Below are 24675 nucleotides of genomic sequence, written 5' to 3' on the forward strand. Positions count from 1 at the left end.
TTTCAATATAACATCTAACTTCTTATTACTAGAATGTAAGCTTCATGAGAGCAGAGACCACATATCTTTTGTTCATAACTGTAGTCCTAGAGCTTAAGAAACAGTGCCTCCACGTTGTAGACCCTCAATAAAAATTTTAAATGAATGAAGGAATAACGGCATAAAGCAATACTATTTTCTTAGTGTATTATTAATTTGTAACAGACAACCTTGCTGAACCTTTCATTAGTTCTGTTTTTCATATGATTCTTTGGAATTTTCCACATCTGCAAATATTGATAGCTGCCTTCTTTCCAACGTGTGTCGCTCTTGTTTCTTTTTCTTCTAAGTGTTATTGAATTGAACAGATCTTCCAGAGTAATTCTAAATAATAGTGATGGGAGCAGGAACCCTTTTCTTATTCCTAACTTTAATGGTGATACTTCTCATTACTAAGTATGATGATGAGAGGAAGAACAAATTTGATGGGAAGAAAATAATGAGCTCCATTTTGGACATATGCAGAAGGATATTAGTGTGGAGATCTCCAGTAGACAGCTGGACATACAAGAAATACGGACTAGAGGCTGGCCGGTTAGCTCAGTTGTTGAGAGCGCAGTGTTGATTAACACCAAGGTCAAGGGTTTTCTTATCCCTATACCAGACACACACACACACACACACACACACACACACACACACACACACACACACACACACACACACACACACACACACACACACACACACACACACACACACACACACACACACACACACACACACACACACACACACACACACACACACACACACACACACACACACACGGAGAGAGAGAGAAATATGGACTAGGGACAAAGATTTGGGAGTTAACACCATATAGGTAGTAGTTGAAGCCTTGGGACAGATAAATTCAGACTGGAGAAAAGGCCAAAGATGGAACTGGGGAAAACCAATCTCAAGGCTGAGCCGAGGAAGAAGAAACCCTCACAGAGATGAGTGGAAATCAGTAAAGAGAGGAGTCACCTGGAGACCAGAGATGAATTTCAACGGAGAGGAAGTAATCAACATAGCCAAAGAACAAAGAGTGGGGAGATTGAAAACAGGCCAAGGACTTAGTAGCTAGAAGGTCACTGGTGAGTTTAATGAGTGACAGGAGTGTCCGTGTTATGATGGCGCCAAAGCCATCTACAATGGGTTGAGGAGAGGCAAGAAAGTGCATACTGCCTTAAGGGTTGCTCCTTCAAGAAGCTTAGCAGGGGGCCGAGCCCGTGGCACACTCGGTAGAGTGCTGCGCTGAGAGCACGGCGACGCTCCCGCCGCGGGTTCGGATCCTATATAGGAATGACCGGTGCACTCACTGGCTGAGTGCCGGTCACGAAAAAACGACAAAAAAAAAAAAAAAAGAAGAAGCTTAGCAGGAAAGAGAAGCCATGAAATAAGGTACCAAGTTAATGAGGACACAGAGTTGAGGAAGGTATTTGAATTTTTTAGATGGTATCGACACGAGGATGTTCATAAACTGAGAAAGAAGAGACGGTAAAACACGCTAAAAGTTTGAGAAAGAGACAGAGGGAAAAGTGTACAGAACACAGCACAGAGAGTGCAGAAGGAATGTGCTCCTGTAGTGGGGACGTGAGAAGGGTCGGTGCCTCAGCAGAAAAGGAACGCATCTGTGTGCATTTTCCACCAGACTGGCAGAGGGGTCCAGGGAGCGATGGAGGTGTCCAAGTACTGTTCTTGGGCCTGGAAACTGTTGGGCCTACTGACTTGGGAGGAGTAAAGGACTGCTGCACAGAGCTTAGGGTTCTGGCTGAGTCTGGAAATCATAATCCACCTGGTCAAAGAGTAAAGGCCTCAAAAGATTCTGATTTAATTGTTCTGGGTTTGGGCCTGGGCATGGGGAATTTTTAAAGCTGCCCGGGTGATTCTGATGTGTAGCCACAGTTGAGAGCCACAGGAGTTGAAAAGGAATTGGCACATATGAAGACTGAATCCCCAACCCTGGGCAGGAGATAGGGAGAGACGCTTCTGCCCAGGCTGCAGCAGTGGTTCTCTTTGGGGGCTGTGGACATCCCTCCAATTATAGGAGGATGAATTTCTGCCTTGTTTTGCCCTTGGATCAAGATCTGAATTATTCCCCAACCTCCTGCCCTAAATGAAACTATAGACAGCTTCCCTGGCAGAGAGACCACCAGCCCCTGGGATGGTAGTGGAGGGCCAGTTTCAGGAATATGATAGTAATTATGGCAAGCAATATGTTCTCCCACTTAAGAACCAAGCCTTCCGCTGGTTCACTGCGTGTGTGTGTGTGTGCGTGTGTGTCCAGGACTGCCTATTCAACTGAAAAACAAAGCGGCTCTGAGTCTGGGGCTAAGGGTTTAACAAGTGACCACGATGACTCATGCTGCTTGGCTGCAAAGGCCACAGGGCTGCCATCCCCAGAGGGGCGGGGCCTGGGTGAGAAGAGTCGTAGGTACAAAGCCTCCTGTGAACTTCCCACCCCACCCCTGGGCCGGATGCCTTTTTGGCCATCCAAATACATTTGTAAAAATTAAGACAGAAAATGTAATTTTTCTTTTACGGTCACAAATATCCTGGCCTAAGCAAGCAAGTTGAAGCAAGGATGAGGCTGATGGACCTTGCAAAGGCATGGGATGTTTGCACAAGGATCAGGGTACACAATATTAGGCTTAAAAATGTGGCCTTTTTCTTTCTTTTTTTTTTTTTTAAAGATGACCAGTAAGAGGATCTTAACCCTTGGCCTGATGTTGTTAGCACCACGCTCAACCAGTGAGCTAACCGGCCATCCCTATATGGGATCCAAACCCGTGGCCTTGGTGTTATCAGCACCACACTCTCCCGAGTGAGCCATGGGCTGGCCCAACATAGCCTTTTTCAAAACATGCCCAAGCTGGACCAAGAGAAGGCCTGGGCAGAGCAGGGACACTGCTGTGAAGAGGGGTTCTGGGCAGGAGATAGGACCAGCCCAGGGGAGCACATTTAATGGAAATTTACAATGTGCAAGTTTGCGGGCATGAAGGAAACATTGACCCTGCACGGCCCAACATGGTAGCCTCTTACCACATGTGGCTGATGAAGACTTGAAATGTGGCTAGCCTGAATTAAGATATAAAATATATATGGGATTTCAAAGACTAAGTATGGGGGGAAAATAGTTTAAAATTGCTCATTAATAATTTATGAATATTTTTTACTGACTACACATAGAAGTGATAATATTTGGAAATATTGAGTTAAATGAACTGTGTTGTTAAAATTAATTTCACCTGTTTCATTTTACTTTTTAAAATATGGCTACTGGAAACTTTGAAATTACATATATGGCTTCCAGGATATTTATTTCTATTGGACAGTGCTGCACTAAGGCCATCAACCAATGACCTTTTACAGGACAGTACTTTGCCTAAGGAAGCATGAAAGTACAAAGTCATATATAAAAATAACAATAGCTCCAGTTTTTATAAGGTTGACTACTTGCCAGTCACTTTGCACTGATTTAGTAACTTGCCCTAGGTCAGAAAGCTACTCTGTCAGCTTCCAGAACTCCCATCATTAACCATTAGGCATAACTGCCTCCCTGGTGGCAAAGTCATTAGGGTCTAATTGGGGTGCACCACAGACACATGCCCTGACACAATACATGCTGTTAACATAGGAGCTGTCACACAGCAGAGAACACCAAGTTACAAACCCACCCTCAGGAACGCTTACCCGTTATATGTTTTTTAACCTAATTGAAAAGCACAGCAATCTGTCTTCACTCTCTTTCCCAATCTATTTTTTCTTGCAAAGATTGCCAAATATTTATAACATGCTGGTCAGAGTAAGAGGTACAGAACATAACCTTGGAAAATAGCACTTGTTCTCTAACTTGGCTGCCCAGTATAATCACCTGGAGAGCTTTAAAAATATCCTTGTGTCTAGGCCCCCACCCCTAGAGATCCTGATGTAATTAGTCTGGTTTGGGGCCTGGGCTTTGGGATTTTTAAAAGCTGCCCAGGTGATTCTAATATGCAGCCAGAGTTGAGACCACTAGAGTAAAAAGTTGGTGCATATGGAGACTGGATTCCCAACCCTAGGCTCTCTCATTTGTTCTCTCCCAGTCCATTCTGCACACCTAAGCATACCACTTGAAGCTGTGCCCATGTCCCAGACTAATGGTTGGTGGGGGAGGGTGGCGCGTTGCTAGAGAGAAAGGAGCACACTGCATGGAAAGAAGGGAGACAGGGCCGTAGATAGAAGCCAAAGGCTGAGCATTTTGACTTGGGCTCTTCCTGAATTGGTGCCTTTCAAAAATGCAGCTACTTTAGGGCACGTTTTGTTCAGATTTATTCATCCCTCAGATTTTACTCATTTGTAACCTGTACGCACATACAGACGCACTACTGGATGAGAGGAGCAGGAGGTTGTAGAAAGTACTTTGGGCATAAAGCCGAGAGCACTTGTCTCCAGGTCTGGTCTGCCACTTTCAGGGACTCAATTTCCCCATTTGTCAGATAGGGGGGTTGGCCTAGATAGGCCTAAGGACCCTTCCAGCTTAGGCATTGCAGGATTCTAGATAAGGTTGGACTCTGCCCTAGATTTTGAGTCTGATCCCACAGCCAGAGAATAGGGCCGTTTCCCTTGCTAGTGCAGACCTAGAGCTGCCAGCCATGATGGAGACTTCACCTTTGGAACAGAAATTTCTACATGCTCCTCTCTCAGATCATGCCTCTCCCTCCTCCCTACCCACAGCTCTCCTCATGTAAATCAGCCTGGGGAATCAGATCTTGGAGAAACTTTGATCTCTTTATCTGGAGGGCACAAAGATAGCATTGCAAAGCCCGCTGCTGGTATGGAGGTGGTGTTTAGGAATGCTTCACATCCTTTTGGTAAGTTTCTTTCTCTACTATATTCTCCCTGGGGGAAGGAGGGAACTTCCCCCAGGGAGGCTGTGGGGAAACTGGCAGTGAAATGAGGGAAAGAACAGGGACCAGGCAGGAGAGGGTATTCTTTGGAAAGAAATATCAGTGATTTCTGATGCTGTAAAGTTTTGCAAAATCCATCATATCACAGTTGCTTAGAAAGAACCAAGAACTGGGCTGTGGACCTGGCTCTGTCACTGTGCAATTTAAAAAGACTAAATGTAATTTTTCCAAGCTGCTGAGTTCGACAGGCCTCTCATGGAGCTCCACTTTGCACCCCAACAGCTCCCCATCTATCTACATGGCTGTCAGCACAGGCCCTAAAAGGCACATCTGACCCTGTTAGGATCTGACTTCACCTACATCCCACCCCCCTACCTCCATTACCTGTAGTGATCAAAAGAAAATTTACGCTCTTCTTCAAGGCATTTGAAGCTTTTGAAACCTGGTCTCAGGCTATATTTTTCATCTCATCTTATGCAGAGCTGTGCCTTTCTCCTGTTCTCCAGCCCACTAAATGCCTTCCCCTGTCATCCTGTGTTCATGTCCATCTCTGCACAGCCATGAGCCCCAACTGGAAGGACAGAGGCTTGGCCATCCCTGGCTGTGTCCTTCCTTCCGCACCCCTTCCAGTTTCTGAGGCATAGGCTCAGTAAAGGTCTGATGCCTGAATGGCCAACTAAATGGGCAACCACATAAATTAACACCCTTGGACTAGACAATTCCTAAATTCCCTTCCCATCACTAACTTCTGAGAACTGTTCCCCATGGCAGAACTCAAAACTGCTTAGAACTTGACCCAGTTCATAATAACAGTTACTGCAGTTTCCAAACCAGAGAAACAGAGACAGGTAGTCTGACAAAGCGTTTAAAAGTTTTTTATTCATATGGTAATTTTTCATAAAGCATAAAAATCAAACTACAAGGCAAGTAAATATCTGAATTCACATTAAAACACCACCACCTACGGCTGCACAATAATGTGAATACACTTAATACCACTGAACTGTATGCTTAAAAATTGTTAAAATGGTAAATTTTGTGCATTTTACCACAATTAATTTTTTAAAAAATCAGCTGGCCAGTTAGCTCAGTCTTATAATACCAAGGTCACGGGTTCTGATCCCCTTACAGGCCAGCCACCAAAAAAAAAAAAGAAAGAAAAGACCATCCTGAATGTGCAGTTGCTACCATCAGCCTAACCCTTCTGTGCAGTGGGATTTTAGGGGGAGCAAACAAAAAAAAGCCCTTCAAGTAGGAAAGTATTAGAACCTTTTGTTCTGAGAGAAGATGGAGAAAGACGATTTTGGTTTAATAAAATGTTCAAATGTCGATATTTAAAGTACCCTCATATCACCAAATGTCCAGAGGCCTCAGCTATCTGCCAAACAGCTGATGAGCAGGAAATGAGCAAAAATAGGCTCTGTGTGACCATGAGAAATGTCAGTTGACCAATCGAAGAATCAGTGTTATGAGGTAGGTGATCCCCATTTCATAGCTGTGGAAATTAAGACTCAGAAAGGGTAACTTTCCTAAATTTATACAGCTGGCCAGTTGAAAACCAAGATTCAAAACTACCTTGGTTGGGTACAGAAAGAGTCAAAAAAAAAAAAAAAAGACACAAAGTCTGTGCTGTTTTCACTACACCATGCCCCTTCTCTACTCCTTGGATGCTACAATATTTATAATGGTTTTCTGGTTTGGTTTGGGGGGTGGGGGAGGGTTGTTTTTTTGTTTTAAATCCTCCTAAAACAACTCTGATCCAAATGGGACTTTACTGGAAGGAGACTGGGGCGGCTCAGACAACTGAAGGAAGCGCTAACAAACAGCGCCAGCCAGGCAGGAACCAGGGCAGCTGGGGGCCTTCTTTCTACAACACAGTGTTTCATGTGACACCGCTCCAAACTTGCCAGGCTCAGAGACTCTGTTCAGGTTTCAAATTCCCAGGAGAGAGAATCTAGTTTGCCTGCCTGGGTTAGGTGTCTATAGCCCTATCAGTCAGCTCTGCCCAGGGAAACACGGTCCTGGACCCCAGACACGGCCATAGGGACTCATCTTAGGTGTAGCTCTTCTCAGAGAAAGGAAATCCCTGTGGGCCAGGCAGTCCTCCCGGGTGTGGCCCCAGCAGGAAATTTAATTAGGGAGAGAAAAAGGGAATAGGAGTGCCCTGTCACCCCAAAAAGCCCCCATTCTGAGCTATAGATTCAGCCTAAGCTTGGCATGTTGCTCCCTTCATAGAGTCATCATTATCAGGAGTTGCATGCAGACTGGGGCAGCCTATCTGCAGTTGTGACCTTGCTGCATCCCTGGAAGTGTTAGAACTCATCTAAACCACACCAAGGTGGCTACTCTGGAGCCTGACTTACAAAGATGCCCTTGGGGGGTTAGTGAGTAAGAGGGCTGCTCAGGGCAGGGGGAAAAGAAGGCACACAATCTAGAAAGCTCAGAAGTGCCTGGAAGGCAGGCTGAGTTCACTCTACAAGAACCCCTTAGGGTTCTCTAAAAAAGAAAAACATATGGCATGCATTTGACTCGGTTTAGCTGTGCTTTGGGGCTCATTGCATAGAAACCTGCACATGCACAGCCAGTCCTACCAAGCAATAACCAGAGGTGCCTGGCCTAAATTCTAAAATCTTTTTAGGCTATTAGAACCATTAGCTCTAACTGGAGTTAAGCTATAGGCACAAATCACTAACCAGATTAAATGGCCAGTAGTTCAACAGCCTTTCAAAGTCAGGGAGGCCTTTATATGAACCAACAACAGCAGCAACTACCATTGCTTAGCGCTCTGCTACGGTTTCAATTGCATTTCTCTACAATCCTGAGAACGCTGCCATTATTATAACCATGTATGGGTGAGAAAAATGAGGCACAGAGAAGTTTTGAGTTGGCCCAGAACAGAATGTTGGAAAACCCCAGATAGAATGGGGACTTGAATTCAGGTCTTCTGACCCCAAATCTTAGGCTGATGTATCTTATGAGGACTTTCTAATGGATTCATCTGTATTTCCCTTATGTTATCAGCCTTTAAGTTAACTAATGATTTTTTACCCTTACACAACGGGGCTGGCTTCTCCATGTCAGTCTAAATGTATGTGCAAAGAATGCATCGGATTAGTTGCTCTGCCCAAGAAAGTAGTCATCCTTTTCTTGGGCTCTAATTGAAAGAACAGCTGAGCTGGAGCAGATCCTGGTGACCATTTGTTGCCAAGTCCTGGATTAAAGAGTAGACAAGAGGAGGTTTCTAGGACTACATTCAAGAGAGTATAGTTAGGGTGAGGATTTCAGGACCATGGAACTAGAAGGAACCACATTCTAAACCTCAGGATTGAAATTCAAAACCAGAGTTTTTGCTCTTGCCTGTTAGATTTCAATCAAAGCTTAGTTCAGCCTGAGTGCTCATACACAAGTCTTCAGTGTTCCTGTATGGATTTATGATTGTCTGACCTCTCCATCACCCCTCTGGAGTGGGAAATGAGTGAAAGTGGCATGGAAGTAGGTAAGATATGGGGAGTGAGAAAATCAGCCTCTTCATGGTCCTGATCTGTTTTTCAGACTCTGAGTCAAGACTCCACTGATGGCTTGTTAAATCAATTTACTGGATAAAGACCAACACTTTTTTTTTTTTTAATGAGATAGAATAGAATTAGTCAAACAGGACGTATCAGACGATATTACATGTAGTTAGGGTAAGCAATGTTTCATGAAACACTTTAAAATAATTTTTTAAAATAAATATTTTTGTGTATAGTGGTTTGCAATGTAAAATACATTTTTTACTTCAAGTCACCGTTTTTTTAAAAAATTGAAAACCACTGGCTAGGTGGATTGAGAGCTGGAATGTCTGAGGTTTATAATGCTCTCCACTTAATATTAGGTCTCAGCTGTCAGGGAATATCACGGGGACTATTTAAAACTTGCCACCTAGAAACATGAAACCCAAACCAAAAGCTGCAAGGAAAAATGATTTGGAAACTAGATTTTGAAATATTTCTAAATTTTCTGTGTGGAAAAGTATAAAACAGAATTAAAAGGAGAAAAACAAAAAAAATACAGGCATATTTCAAAGTATATATATTCTTGCTATTAAAATAATAATTATAAATTGGGAGGAGAAAACGTCTAATATCCCAAAAGAAGAAAAAGGGCAGAGACAAGTCACTTAAAAAATGGAAACAGATAAAAAGATTTTCAACTTCTCAATTAAAACAAGATAAAATTTTTTTCAACTCACAGTGTTTTTTAAATACCCAGTTTTGTCAAGGATGTAAGACTATAAAAGGCACCACATATAGCTGGTAGGAGTATAATTAGATAAACTGGAAGAAAATTTGGCAATGCACACCAGAAGCCTTGAAAATCGTGTACTCCTTGACTCAGTAATTCCTCTTCAAATAATTTATCTCAAGGAAACAATCATGGGTGTGTTCAAGGTTGTCTACAATAGTAAACATTTGGGAAAAAAATCCTGACTGTCCAACAATAGAAATGTTATGATCTCTTTTGTATAAAAAGTAAACAATTGAGAAGTTTGCTAGCAAAGCCTGACCTGGGACTTGAGTTTGGGCCATTTTCAAGGCTGGAAACATGGTGAGTCCTCTGGGAGTTCATTTTCTTGAGCTGACAGGTAAAGGCAGGAGGGGGGAGGAGTTTGGAGAACAGAGGCTTGGGGTCGGGGAGATGCAGACAGGGGGACTCTTGAACCTCAATGAAGAGAGGTTTGAGACAAAGCACAGTAGCTGTTTTTATGAGAGACTTTGTGAGACTCTAAGTCTGCAGCCTGGGATTAAGAAACAAGATATCATAGTTATACCTATAAAAAGTACCCTAGAAAAAAGTACAGTACAGAAAGGGTATAGGGAGCGTGGGGGCTGAAAGGACGGTGCAGGTTTATTTAGGGTGGTCAGGGACAGCCCCTCTGATGAGTTGAGGTTTGTCAGAGACTTGAAGGAAAGGCGAGAACTACCAAAGGAGTGTAAGCACAGAGCATAGCAAGTGCAAAGGCCCTGAGGCAGCAACACACTTACACACTTGCTGTGTTTGAGGAACAGCAAGGAAGCCAATGTGGCTGGAGTGTAGTAAGCAAAGGTGAAAGTAGGAGACAAGGTCAGCGAAGTGCAACCATTCTAAGGATTTGCCATTTACTTTGAGTAAGATGGGGAGCCGTGGGAGGATTTTGAGTAGAGAAGGGACATAACCTGACTTGTACTTTTTTTTTTTTTTTTGTCTTTTCGTGACCAGCCGCACCGCGCTCAGCCAGTGAGTGCCCCGGCCATCCTTATATAAGATCCGAACGCGGCGGGAGCACTGCCGCGATCCCAGCGCCGCACTCTCCCGAGTGCGCCACGGGGTCGGCCCAACCTGACTTGTACTTTAAAAGGTTCACTCTGGAGAGTGCAATGTGGAGAATAGACTTGCGGGACAGGTGCGGGGGCTGTAGGTAGAAGGTGGACACCAGGTAGGAGGCAACTGCAATAATCCAGGCAGGAGGCAGTGGCTTGGACCAGGGTGATATCTGAGGAAGTAGTGGAAGCATTCAGATCCTGGATATATTTGAAGGTAGACTGGCAGGATTTGCCAATGGATGGGGTGAGAGTGTGGGTTTATATATGCATTTGTGTGTGTGTGTGAGCACTGAGGCCCACCTCATCCCACATGAACCAGACTCTCTGAAGATAGTTCATGGTACTTGTTAAAAGCTCCCCAAGAGATTCTAATGTGCAGCCAGGGTTGAGAACTGCTGCTCTAGACGGTGAGGTTATAAGAAACTTTTATTCTTTTTCTTATCTTTATTTTCCACATTTTCTACAATAAAATTTTTAATAAGTGGGAAAAGGATATTTTAAACAAAACATCTCCCACTTCCCACCTTGAAGTATGAAATGTAAGTAAGATAATAACCATATGACTTTATTTTAATGATCATATCTCCACTTGCCAAATCCCTACCATCCTTCCATGGCCAGCGTAAATGCTACCTTCTCTCTGGAGCCCCTGGCATTTCCCCAATCACATGTGACAGCTCATTTTTGCCCCTTCCCATGGCCCACATGGCCCATCTTTTTGGAACTTAGTTCTCCAGGGTTTGTACTTGGAGCCCATTTTTTGGCTGGAGGGAGCCTTTCCTATAAACCCACTCTGGAAACTGTGTCAAAGCAGGACCTAAGAGGTTGTATTTGTCTGAGATCCACAGTCCAGCTGGGAGAGTGATGGAGAAGAGGACCCTGGAATGTCAGGCCATAGGGACACAGAAGCAGGCCTTGAATCTGGACAGGCAATGGACTCACTGGAGGTGCTAGGCTCCTGGTCCATCCGTCCTGAATCTCTGACTCTTGGTAGGCAGGGAGCAAGCTATTTGTGAAAGACTCAGGCCCTGGAATATGTCCCAAGTTCTCTGGCACCAGGCACCCCATTCGGAGGCCTAATAAAAGCTATGAAGAGTAGTGAGAAAAGTCTTTTCACTTTTTATACCTCCTCTCTGCAAACACTATTTAATATCCTGCTTTTTTTAGCCTTTATGCTATATTATGACTGGTTTCCCAGGTCTTTAAATAGTCTTTAAAAATATAATTCTAATGACAACATACTATTCCCATTAACTATAATTAAATCAACCCCTCATTGATCAAAAGTTAATTTCTAGCTTTTACTATTATGTTTAACACCACCTGGTAATTGATCTAAAAGGAATAATTAGAAATCTGTCCCCAAATTTTGAGACTGCAACGAAGAAGAAAAACCCTTTCATTTTCCAGTTTTCCCCACCTTCTTCTTCCTTTTTTTTTATTGTTTTGGAAAGGCAATCACTCTTGCCGGCATCTGAGTAATGTTTATCTTTACTATGATTATTACATCTGTAAATTGCTTTACAGCTCACAAAGCACGTTCTCATGTATTGTCTTATTTAATCAACACAGCGACACTATGAATAGATTGTTATTCCCATTTTACATTTGGAGAAACTGAGGCTTGGAAAGGCTACATGACACGTTCAAGGTAACAAAATTACTTAGTGTCAGAGCTAGGACATGGGTCCAGGTACTGGGACTCCCAAAACTATATCCTCTACCATGCACAATGCTAGGGGTCATGCAGGTGGACGGCAGCAGAAGAACAGGTATGGAACAGCTCCACAGGAAGGGTGGTCGGTGCCACTAGTGAGATACAGATAAAGTGCTAGAGAGTGGCTTTGCAAGGACAGAGCGGTTCTTCCCAGCAAAGGACAAGCAGAAGCCATCGGGGAGTAACACAGCCGAGTCAGTTCTTCAAGGATGAGTAGGACCTGGATATTCAGAGTAAGAAGGAGGGCTTTCCAGAGGCACAGTGGGACAGAAAAGTGTGGCTGATTGGGGAACGGGCCAGCACAGGGAGCAAGAGACAGTCGTGTCTGCGAAGGCATGGAACTGTAATGGAAGCCTCACAGAGGCTAGAGCCAGCAGGGCCTTCCTGATCCACCTGGAGAGGAAGCCAGAGATGTTGAGCACTTGGCTGAAGGCTGTAGCAGGCAAGGCAAGGCAAGGACAGGTTCCGGATCCCAATCCTGGCCTCTGGTCACCTAGGCTCCAGTGCTCCTTCCATGCAATAAACCTAATCAATCTCCTGAAACTCAGGGGCCACTTCCATAGAATACTGTTTGCTATCAGGTACTGGATCAACAACCAGCAGCAGGATGAGGGATCAATAACGAGATCTTGTGAGGGGTCAGCCAGGAAGCTACTGCAGTGGCCTGGCAAGGTGACAAATGCAGCCCAAAGAAGGTGGAGTCAGGAGCATGGGGAAGGATTGTAGAAACAGATATTGCAAAGGTTGCACCACCAAGGGGGGCTGGCGGGTTAGCTAAGCTGGTTAGAGGCAGAGGTCAAGGGTTACACACACACACACACACACACCTGCACTCTCAGGACCCGGCAGCTCCGGGGTATGACAATGGATGAGAAGTTGGTGAGGGGCCAGAGAGAGCAGGTAGACTTCCAAGCGGTTAAGCGGCATTGCAGAGCAGTCTGTGCTTTTTATGCTGCTGTTTGGAAATATAAATGAATAGCTATACTTTTTCCAGAAAAATACACAAGAAAGTGGCACCAGTCTTTGACCTTGGGGGAGAGAATGAGTGGTTAGCCGTCAGTGCCCTCTCTCCCTTTTATAACATACCTTTGGATTGTGAGCGAGCCGTGGGCATGTAGTGCCTAATCAGAAAACAATTAGAAAAAGTTCACGTTGTGTGGAAAATGATAGGAACGAAATGGGACCCTCGCATAGGGCAGCGGCAGGTTCTTTTTTCCTTAGGATGGGGAGACTGGACACCTTAGGAAGGTGAAAGTGAAAATGTGGGGGAGAGGGAGGGGAGCGCGGCGGGTTGGGGAGGGCGCGGGCGCAGAGGAGCTTAAGGCTGTGGCCGGCGGGGCGGGAACGTGAGCGGGAGGCAGGGACGATGGAGCGGCGCGCGGCCGGCGGACTCCGCCTGGGGACGCGGGCCCTGAGGCCGGGCCACCTCCTCCCGTCGGGCTGGCGGAGCGCTGGCGGAGTAAAGGGAAGGCGTTCTAGAGCGCACGGTGAAACCCGGCAGTGGCGCCGGCTCTGGGGGCTGTCCAGCCGTCGCAGCACGGTGTCTGTTGGCCAAACGCAGGAAACAAAGGGGCTGTGAAATGAGCCGAGGTGCCTCGCTGCCCCGGATGAACGCTCAGCCGTTAGAAGAGTGAATCCCAGCTGGGACCTGGGGTTTCCACGATGTACTAGGAAAGCAAGATGCACAGGGGCGACCACCACAGGATGCCATTTTGGAAAACAAAAGCAAATACGGGTGTGTGCGTGTGTGTGTTCTTACGTGGGCACGGGGAGGATTAGGGAAGCATATACTTCTCGTTCAAAATGGGACGGCGAGGAGGAGGGAGGGGAGAAATCCTAATACTTACCGAGCAAACGGAGCCAGGGCCAAACCGCCCCCGCCCCCCAGGAGCCAGGCCGAGCGCCCGGGCGGCCAGGAAGAGGCCCCTCCCGCAGCCGCGCGCCCCGGCGCACTTCCAGCTCGCGGCGTCGGCGCCCGCGCGGGCGGCGGCCTTCTCTACGCTCTTTGTTCAAGCAACGTGGTGACAGAGGGGCCGGAGCCCGGCGCTCCTCGGCCTGCAAGGCTGCGGCCGCCTCGCCCGCCCGGGACAAAGACGCCGCGCCCGGGCGGCGGGAGTGCAGGGGCCCCGCGCGCACGACCTGGGTCGTCTGTCCCTCTCCCCCTGGCGCCCACGCGGCCGCGCACCCCCCTCCTCTGCTCCACGCAGCCATTTCCTTTCCACCCCTTGTTTTTCTTTTTTTTTTCTTTTTCCTTCCCCCTCAGCCCCCGGTAACCTCTGATCTGCTTTCTGGCTGTATGAATTTGCCTAGTTTGTGTAAGTGAAATCACATATTTGTCTTTTTGTGTCGGGCTTATTTTGCTTAGCAAGATGTATTCAAGGTTCGTCCATGTTGCAGCATGTATGAAAACTTAATTTTTTTTTCCTTTTTTTTTGGCGGCTGGAGGGGATCTGAACCCTTGACCTTGGTGTTCTAACACCCACACTCTAACCAACTGAGCTAACCGGCCAGCCCCCATTCCTTTTTTTAAAAAAAACTGGTTAAATGTACGTAATATAAAATTTACCTTTTTAACCAATTTCGAGTGTACAGTTGAGTGGCATTAAGTATATCACATGGTTGTGCAGCCGTCATCACCATCCATCTCGAGAATTTTTTCATCATACCAAACTGAAACCCTGTACTCAAAAAAAACTCCCCATCCCCCTCTGCTCCCTTCTACTTTCTGTCTCTCTGAACTTGAGGGCGGCGTCTTCTTTCTGGGACATCTGCAGCGGCCCTCTGGAGGGCTGTGTTCCCACTTTCGGGGGTGAGAGGGACAGAGATAGCCATACCCTGGAGAATACCCAGCTGTGGAGGACGAGGATGACAAAACCTGGCCCTTTGAGAAATCATCTATGAGAAGGAGCGGCGAGAATTGAGAAAGTTCAAGAAAGGGAGGTCCTGGGATGATTTCAATTCATGTTTAAAAACAAAAACAAAACCCAGAGGTTTCATTTTAACAACAAATTTAAAAGGAGCCAACAGACTGCTATAACTGGAGAAGAGACGACTCCGGGATCACGCAGACTGTCTTCAACCAATATATTTCTACTGTTCTAATCACTGTAGGAAAGTGATTAGAACAGTAGAAATATAATGTAAATCATATTTTTAAACTTCCTAGTAGCCACATTAAAAAAAGAAACAGTAAAATATTTTACTTAACCAATGTATCTAAAATATTGTTATTTCAACAGGTAATCAATTTAAAACTTAATAGAGAGATAGCTCATGTTCTTTTTCCATGTGGTTTCTAAATCAAGTGGGCCACATTTCAAGTGCTCAGTAGCCATATGTGGCTACTGCATTGAGCAGTGCAGGGCTGGAACCTAGGACTTAGAGTCGGACAGGTCAGAGTTCAGGACCGCATTCCATCCCTTACTAGGCTCTGCGCCTGGGCAAATTACAATACTTAACCCGTTCTGTTTCTGTTTCTTCATCTATAAAATGGAACTAATAACAGTACCTACTTTACAGAGTAACTTTGAGGATTAATGGTACATGAAGCACTTAGTACATGCTCAGTAAATGTTGGTGGTCATTAGCAGTAAATTAGGTGGTTATTGAATTGGATTAAGGAGATTTCAGTATTACTGTTAGGGTAACCTCCTTCATTTCCGTCAGATGATGTAGCTTGGAGACATTCCAGATAGACAGAGTTAAAAGACAATGGGCAAACCAAGCAAACGTATTTGCAACACAAATGAAAACAAAATGTTGTTATTCTTGGTATGTAGGAAGTTCTTGCAAATAAATAAGAAAATGAATATGAATGGAAAATTCAAAAAAAGGAGACAAACGTCTGATGTGATTTTTTCTTTTTTTAAAAGCAAGACACTTCAAGTAAATTCAACTCTCCTAGGAATCAGACATAAAAATAAACATAAGATACTATTGTTGAGAAATGAATTGGCAACAACCAGGATTTGGTGGCACCTAACATTGAAGGAGATGTGGGAGATCAGCTCTCTTTTCAAATCAAGATATTCTGAAGTTTTGATTGTTAGATCTGGCCCAGATGCTCTAGATAAATGAGCTGAGGTTTTGCTTCAAGGAGGAACTAGCCAGACAGCCTTCACTACTACATTTTTCTTCTTCCAAATGAAGCTGAACAGCCACCAGACCCCTCTAGCAAGCGTGATTTTTTCCTTTGTCACATGTGCAGTCACTTCACATTTGCTTTGCTAATAGTCCTTTACCGCAGGTGTTGACATTTCACGTGGCTTGAAATAGCCCCCGACATTGTTCCAAATTCAGACAGGGCAAACTGACATTCTTGCTTAAGCTACAATACCCCCAGAATATTCTTAGACTTCTGGCTAAGTCCTTTGGGAATGGCAGGAGCAGCTACATAATTTGTGGGGGCAGGGCCCTCTTTCATAGAAAGAGGAAAAGAGCTTTTTCCTATCTTCTTCAGTCTCTCCATCAACCTGTCATGGTGTTTTTTGTTTGGTACTTATCGTTGCATTCCCTCGGGCATGGGGATACTCCAGGGTTAAGTGCAGAACCTCCTGAGTGTCCAGGGCACTGCCCCAAGGCAGTGTGCATTTCCATCTGGGAAAACTTGATCCAGTGGTGGGGAAGAGACTGATCTGTGTCCTTAGACTTCTGTTCACTGTATTCTGCTCTACGATGGTGCCTTGAAGCAAAAGATGCCTTGTGACCCGGGGGAGGGAGGGTCACAGGGTAACAGGAAACACTGAGAGAGAAAAAACACATTGGCTAGGAGATCAAGATATTATTCCTGCACACATAGCAGTGTGTGAGAGCTGGGTTAATGAGTCAGCCCCCGGAGAGCTGATCCACTCTGTCAGTTAGTAACTCAGGTCTTGAGCCAGGCAAATCTCAGGACCAGTCAGACTGAGCTCTGAGGTGAGTTGACACCATGGGGATGGATCTCTGTGGGTGGCCAGCCAGTCTGGTGACCCCATTCTGTCTCTTTGCACAAACTTCTAGGAAGTTTCTAGACTGTTCAGGGGCTCAAATGAGAGAGAGGATGGATGTGGCTAGTTAGGATTGAGACCTCACCCTTAGGAGAGGCAGGGTCTCACCTTTTGCCCCTCCCCTCCTTCGAACCGTGTTTTATTGCATCGCAAAATGCTTCTCTTTATAGAAAAAAATCCAGAGCCTTCTGTACATCCAGAAAAGGAAACATGAAGATACTTCGAAAAGTTTATGGAAAAATAGAATTTAAAGATAACACAAATCTTTCCATGAACTTTTCGAAGTACCCTTGTATGTATGAAGCCAGTGCTGAAGATGCCTTCAGTTAAAGTCCAGAGACCGATTTCCCCTGCTCCATGTGAGGCCAGATTCTACACAGGGGTGTTCTTTGCTTCCCTCACTCCCTGGAAATCCAGCATGAAAAGAAACCAACACAGACAAAGGATGAGAAATGATTCTTTCCTGATTCGGAGGAGCCCAGCACCCAAATACTGGAAACTGCAGGAGCCAAAGTGGAGGGCTGGAGCGGGCCAGCCTCGTCTGATGTCCTCTCCAGCGTCTTCAGGGCCGACCTCTTCCCAGGGACAGTTCCCTTCTGTTTGGTTGTAGTCACCCTCTGCCCCACCTGGACCATGGTCCTGTGGCCAGTTGGGCTTTGTGAAAAAGAAGAGCGGGAAAGCTGAGGGCCTCTTATCTGTCAACGTTGCCCTTTTCCTGTCAGAAACATTTGACATTATTAATTACCTTCTGAAAATCCTCTTTTTTTTGGTTGCATTATCTCTCTTCTGACTCGTTCATTCATTTATTCACTCAATCAGCAAACATTCATCGAGTGCCTGCTGTACTACAGCAGGCATAGTGATGGACGCAGGGCACACGAGGGTAAGACACCTGGTCTCTGCCTTCAGTTTGTCACTCATGAAGGATCTTCCCTTTCCCTGGCTACTCTTCCACCTGCCTCGCTGTATCCTCTTCTTCCTCTTAGCTCCCAAAGGGGACATCTCCTGAGGCTTTTTCCTTTGGTCCTCTTCTTTTTCTGTTCCACATGTCTTCACTCTCATTACTCCAATACCACCACAGTGTGAAAGCCCCTTAAGTCTTAGCCCTAGTCTAAAACTCTCCTGAACTCCAGGACTGATTTTCTGATATCTGACCAGTCATCTCTACCTGGATGTCTTACTAGTAAGTCAATAAATCATGTCCATAAAGTGAATTCTTTAACTTGTCAGCATCCTCACCACACCCTACCTTACTCTTCCTCCTGACCACCTTATCTTCCTGACTTCAATGCTTATGTCAACAAAAACACTCTTTCCCAGGACAACAGGATAAAAAATGTGGTTTATCTGGTTCCTCATCCTTATCTATGCCCCTGCCTTTCCATATCTAATCAGTGGTCAACTTCTATCGATTCTCTTTCACAAAAATATGAACTAAATAAAATTATGTTGTGTTTTCACAAATTATTTTTCTTCTAGAATCTATTAAAAGGCAAAAGAAAAATTATAATGAACATTAAATTAAATCAAACATTTAAATAAAAATTATTTAAATAAATCCAGGGTTCAATCCCTGTATTGGCCAACTACCAGGAAAAAAAAAAAAAAAAAGGCCAGCCCATGGCTCACTTGGGTGGTGATAACACCAATGCTGCAGGTTTGGATCCCTATATAGGGATGGCCAGTTCGCTCACTTGGAGAGCATGGTGCTGACAACACCAAGCCAAGGGTTAAGATCCCCTTACTGGTCATCTTTAAAAAAAAAAAAATCCAAACTTTAATTCTTTAAAAGCTTAAACAGTGATATATTTTTATAAAAACAGAACTATTTATAATTTTAGCATTCAATGTAGATGTAATACAAAGAATCACTCATGTTACAGATACATATATGTAAATTTAAGAACAGTATGAATTTTTTAATATTCAAAAAGGCCATTTCCTCAGCTATCATGTGTAATGTGAATATTTGCTAATTCATGAGTATCTCTGGAACCATAAACTAGAATACAAAGAGATGAAGGAAAATTGATGTTCTGCACCACTGGGAAACCATGCTTCATTTTGTAAGAATCTGTTGCCTCTCTGCTGTGGTACACTAAATAATAGCAACCCAAAGATGTCAACATTCTAATCCCTGGAAACTGTAAACATGTTACAGAAAAAGAGACTTTGCAGATGTGATTAAGTTAAGGATCTTGAGATGGAGTGATTATCTAGGTAGGCCCAATATAATCACAACTTGTAAGAAAGAGACAGGAAGATCAGAGAGAGACACACAGAGACAGAGAGACTGGAAGATGCTTTGAAGATCTGGCTTTAAAGATGGGTGATGGGGCCCCAAGCCAAGGAATACAAGTGGCCTCTAGAATCTAGGAAAAAATAGGAACCATATTCTCCCCTACAACTACCAGAAGGAATGCAGACCTGCTTACACCTTGATTTTAGGACTTCCAATTTCCAGAACTGTAAGATAATAAATTTGTGTTGTGAGCCACTAAATTCATGGTAATTTGTTACAGTAGCAATAGCAAACTAATACCTGCTAACTAACACCTGCTACCTGAGAAGGACTCCACAAGTTAATTAATTTTTCTCTTGACTAAGCACTCCTCACACCCTCCCTAAACCCCAAAACAGTCTTGCAACACAGAAGCACATAACCCACAACCTTCCCAGCATTTGATACAGTCCCCTTTTGTCCTCTTATGTTATGCATTTGTAATGTGGGGCCCTCTAAAATATAGGTCTCAGAGTAGGGGCCTCACTTGCTTGGGTCTAGGTGCCATAAGTAACATGTTAGTAAAGCAGGGAAAAACAAAGCAGGAAAGGTAAATTACTTGTTTTTGTTTTTCTAATGCTGACCTAATCAATTTCAAATATAGAAGTAAAGGCAATTGATAGAAGAACTTGTTTTTTATTATTAAACCATAGAATCTTTTTGTTGTAGAGGTTAACAAACCAATAGCCTGTTATACTCAATAAAGTACAGTTGCCTTCCATGTCCATGGATTCCAAATCTCCACATGCAACCCAAGACCAAAAATATTCAAAAAACAAAAAATTTAAAAATAATAATACAACAATAACAAATAATACAAATAAAAAATATGATATAAGAACTATTTACATAGTATTTACATTGTATTAGGTATTATAAGTAACCTAGAGATAATTTAAAGTATGCAGGAGGATGTATATGCAAATACTATGCCATTTTATATCAGGGACTTGAGTATCTGGGGATTTTGGTATCCTCAGGGATCCTAGAACCACTCCCCTGCAGATACTGAGGGACAACTATAATTCTAGAGGTATTCCTTTAAAGTCAAGTCTAGAACAAGGAAAGAATGCTCACTATTTTGAAATATTGTTCTGGAAATTCTAGGCACTCAAGTAAGGCAAGAAAAAGAAATAAGAGCTCTAGATATTTGAAAAAAGGCAAAATCATCAATATTTGCAGATGGTATGCTACTTTACCTAAAAACAAGAAAATCTTTTGAAAAACTGCTAGCACTAATCAGCAAATTCATAATTATGTATGTCATAATTACAAAATAAATATACACAAAATGATAGATGTTCTATATACCAATACTGTACAGTTAGAAAATATAATGGAAAAAAAATTCTTACTTAAGAAACATGCAGAGACTATGTGATAAAAACTACCAAACTTTATCTGTAGCTCTAAAAGAATAATTAGAAAAACATATTTTGATTTGCATGGAAAAGCTAAATATTATAAAGATGTCAATTTTCCCCTGTGGTAAGCTAAAAAATAGTCCCCCAAAAGATATCCATGTCCTAATCTCTGGAGTCTGTAAATGTTACCTTATTTGGAAAAAGAATTCTTGCAGATATGATTAAATTGAAGATTTTGAGATGAAGGGATATTCCTAGTGGGCCCTAAATGCCATCAGAGATACCCTTCTAACAGAGAGGGAGATTTGATGCCCACAGAAGAAGAGGCAGGGGCCGGCCCGTGGCTCACTCGGGAGAGTGCGGTGCTGATAACACCAAGGCCCCGGGTTCGGATCCCATATACGGATGGCTGGTTCGCTCACTGGCTGAGCGTGGTGCTCACAACACCAAGTCAAGGGTTAAGATCCCCTTACCGGTCATCTTTTAAAAAAAAAAAAAAAAAAAAAAAAAAAAAAGAAGAAGAGGCAGTAACGTGACCATGGAGATGGGAGTCATGCAGCCACAAGTCAAGTAATACCCACCAGGAGCCACCAGAAACAAAGAGGCAACAGATGGATTCTACCCATAGTCTTCGGATGGAGCACAGCCCTGCCAACATCTCTATTTCAGCTCAGTGACATTGATTTCAGACTTTTGGCCTCCAGAATTGTCAGACAATAAATTTGTGTTGTTTTAAGCCATCAACTCTGTAGCAATTTGTTACAGGAGCCATAGGAAACTCATACATTCCCAAAAGGATGTATAAATCAAACACAATTCAATTTTCCATTCCAAGTCCAGCACTGTAGAATTTGGCAGAATTATTCTAAAGTTCTTCTGAAAGAAAATAAAGTTCTTCTGAAAGAATAAAAACATAAAAATGGCCAAGACATTTTTGAAAAATAATTGTAATAAAGAAGAATTTGTATTGCTATATATTTAAATGTATTTTAATGAAATTGTGATCACTATATATGAATAGATAAGCCAGTTCAAAGAACAGAATAAAGTCTAAAATCAGATCTATATGTATATAAGGATTTGGAATATAATTAAGATGCCACTTCAAACAGGTGGAGAAAGAACAGCTTATTCAATAGAGGATGTTGGACAAGTTGCTATTTGTAAAAAAATTAACTTAGATTCCTTATTTCATACCATGAGATAATTAATTAAAAATTAATTGAAACAAAGAGAGAAATATTTTGTGACATAGAGAGATGATCACAATGTACTGTTAAAGAAGGCAGGTTACAAAATACCATGTCCAGTTCCATTCCATTCAGAACTTTATGTTATATGGTTAGAGAAAGAACCAAAAAGACACATATCAAGAGTTAGTGATAATATTTCTGCATCATAAGATTATAGGCAATTTATATTTTGTTCTTGCTTATTTGATTTTTTTAACAATAAAAATGTATTGGTTCTGAAAAAAATATACATTTAAATGCATTTGATTGCTTTATTTTAGTAGAAGCAAAGTATCCTTTTTCAAGAATAAATTCTAATATGCAGTGTTGCAAGGTATGTTATTTTCACTGAGCACCTACTGTTTTAGTCCGTTTGTGTTGCTATAACAGAAATACCTGAGACTGGGTAATTTATAAGGAAAAGAGGTTTATTTGGCTTACAATTCTGGAACAGCTGCATCTGGCACGGGCCTCAGTCTGCTTCTACTCATGGCGGAAAAGCGGCAGGCAGCTGGTGGGTGCAAGCAGATCACATGGCAAGAGAGGAAGAGAGAGAGAGGAGAGAGAGAGAGAGAGAGAGAGAGAGAGAGCGCGCGCTAGGGTCCTATAAACAACAAGCTCTTGCAGGAACTAATAGAGCAAGAACTCACTCATTACTCCCTCCCCCAGAACATTAATCCATTCATGAGGGATCCACCCCCATGACTCAATCAGTTTCCAACACTGCCACATTGGAGATCAAATTTCCACATGAGTTTTGGAGGGTACAACACATCCAAACTCCATCATTCTGCCCCTGGTCCCCCAAAACTCATGTCACTCTCACATATAAAATACAATCATTCTATCCCAACAGTCCCAAAAGTCTTAGCTTGCTCCAGCACGAACTTAAAAGTCCAAAGTCCAAAAGTCTCCTCTGAGACCAAAAGCAAAAGTCCTTCCAGCTTTGAACCTTTAAAAGTCAAAACCAAATTTATCTACTGCCAAGATACAATGGTGGAATAGGCATTGGGTACACATTCCCATTCCAAAAGGGAGGAATAGGCCAAAAGAAAGGAAAAACGGGTCCCAAACAAGTCCGAAACCCAGCAGGGCAGACATTGTGTCTTAAAGCTCCAAAATAATGTTCTTTGACTCCAAGTCCTGCATCTTGGGCACAATTGGCATCTGGGCCCCCAAAGTATCAAGCAGCCTCACTCCCACAGCTCTGCCAGACGCGGCACACCTATGATCTCTCAAGCTCTTTGTATATTATTTAATCCTTCACAGCAATGTTATAAATATAAAATAATCCCCATTTTACATATGAGGCTATTAAGGCCCAAGAACAATCATCTAGTAAGCATCAGGACTGGGACTCAAAAGTACATCTGTCTTTTAAAGTCCATGCCCTTACTAGTAACATCGAAAGACTAGAAACAACCTAAATGTCTCTTGGTAGGAACCAATTAAATTACAGTACATACAATATAATACTTGCAGCCACAAAAATAAAAATGAGGATACTATCCATATACTGGTAAGGAAATGTCTCCAAGACATAGTATTCAATGGGGGGAAAAAACCCACAAGGTATAGGACATGTGTACAGCCTGGAACCATTTATTTTAAAATGGAGTAAAGAAGAATATATGTTTGTTTTAGCTTGTATATGCCTAAAAATAACATTAGGAGGATAAACAAAAACTTAACAACAGGGGTATTTATTTGGGATGGGGGAACTGGGCAGATGGGGAACAGAAACAGGAGGGATGCATACCTTTTTATATTTTTTTAGTTTTGAACCATGTAAATTAATTACCTATTCAAAAAAGTAAGTATATATAAACATTTTAAAAACAAAATTAAATTAAATTTAACAAAACTCCCATCCTTTCCACTGTACCACGTGCCTTAGACATCTTCAGAAGGCAGTCTGTGTCCCCCTTTCCAATGAGTCGCACAGGGCAGCGGGCCTCTGGACTCCCTGTGGCCCTCAGGAGCTTCAGCACACAGACTGGGGGAGGCTGCCCTGCAGCAACCAGCGCCAGGCCAAGCACACCCTCTTCCCTGAGAAGAAACAATAGGCAAATGCACTCGTCAGCACTTTTGAAGTCAATTTTTAACCAGTCCTCTCCCTGCCTTTTACTCTCTTTTTCTTCTTTTTTTCCAGAAAAACCTGGAAAGCTCTGCAACTACTTTGCAAAATGCTTGACCAGCTCTGGCTGCCTTGCTGTTTTCCTTCTCTCCTTTGGCCTGTGTCATCCTCTCAGGCAAGGACTGCAGTCAGACTTCTGCCAGCTCTCCTGCTGGGTTCATCTGTCTTAAACCAACAACAACAACAACAAAAAGCCAAAAAGTCCTATATTTTCATAGAACCCACAAACCTCAAATTAGAAGTTATTTTGTCCAACTCCCCACCCAAAGCCGAACAGCTCAGTTGTAAAATTCAGCAGAGTAAATCTCTTCGGTTTTTAAAACAAGTCCCTTGGTTTCACTTTATCTATCCAATCAACTCAGAGTGACAGCTCTCATAAAATATCCGCTCTTGTGAAGAATCCCATGGGGCAGGTCTGTTTGTCTGTGGAGTCTAGCAGTGCAGTGAGCTCCAGTAAATTTCCATTCAGTAATTCAGTGACTGTTAATCAACACCTAATATGTATCCATCGCTGTCGGAGGCCCTGTGCTGGGGACAGAAAATAACACAAGACCCAGCTCCTGCTTTCAAATCTCTAACAACCATGTTAGAATACCTTCAGCTCATCAATGAGTCAGGCTGAATTTGTTTTGGTTTTTTAAATCCACTTGCAAAGTATCAATCAGGTTATCAATCACTGAGTTGTGGACATTTTCATGGTTAGC

Source organism: Cynocephalus volans, chromosome 14, assembly GCF_027409185.1.
Source record: "Cynocephalus volans isolate mCynVol1 chromosome 14, mCynVol1.pri, whole genome shotgun sequence".
Classification (NCBI taxonomy): Eukaryota; Metazoa; Chordata; class Mammalia; order Dermoptera; family Cynocephalidae; genus Cynocephalus; species Cynocephalus volans.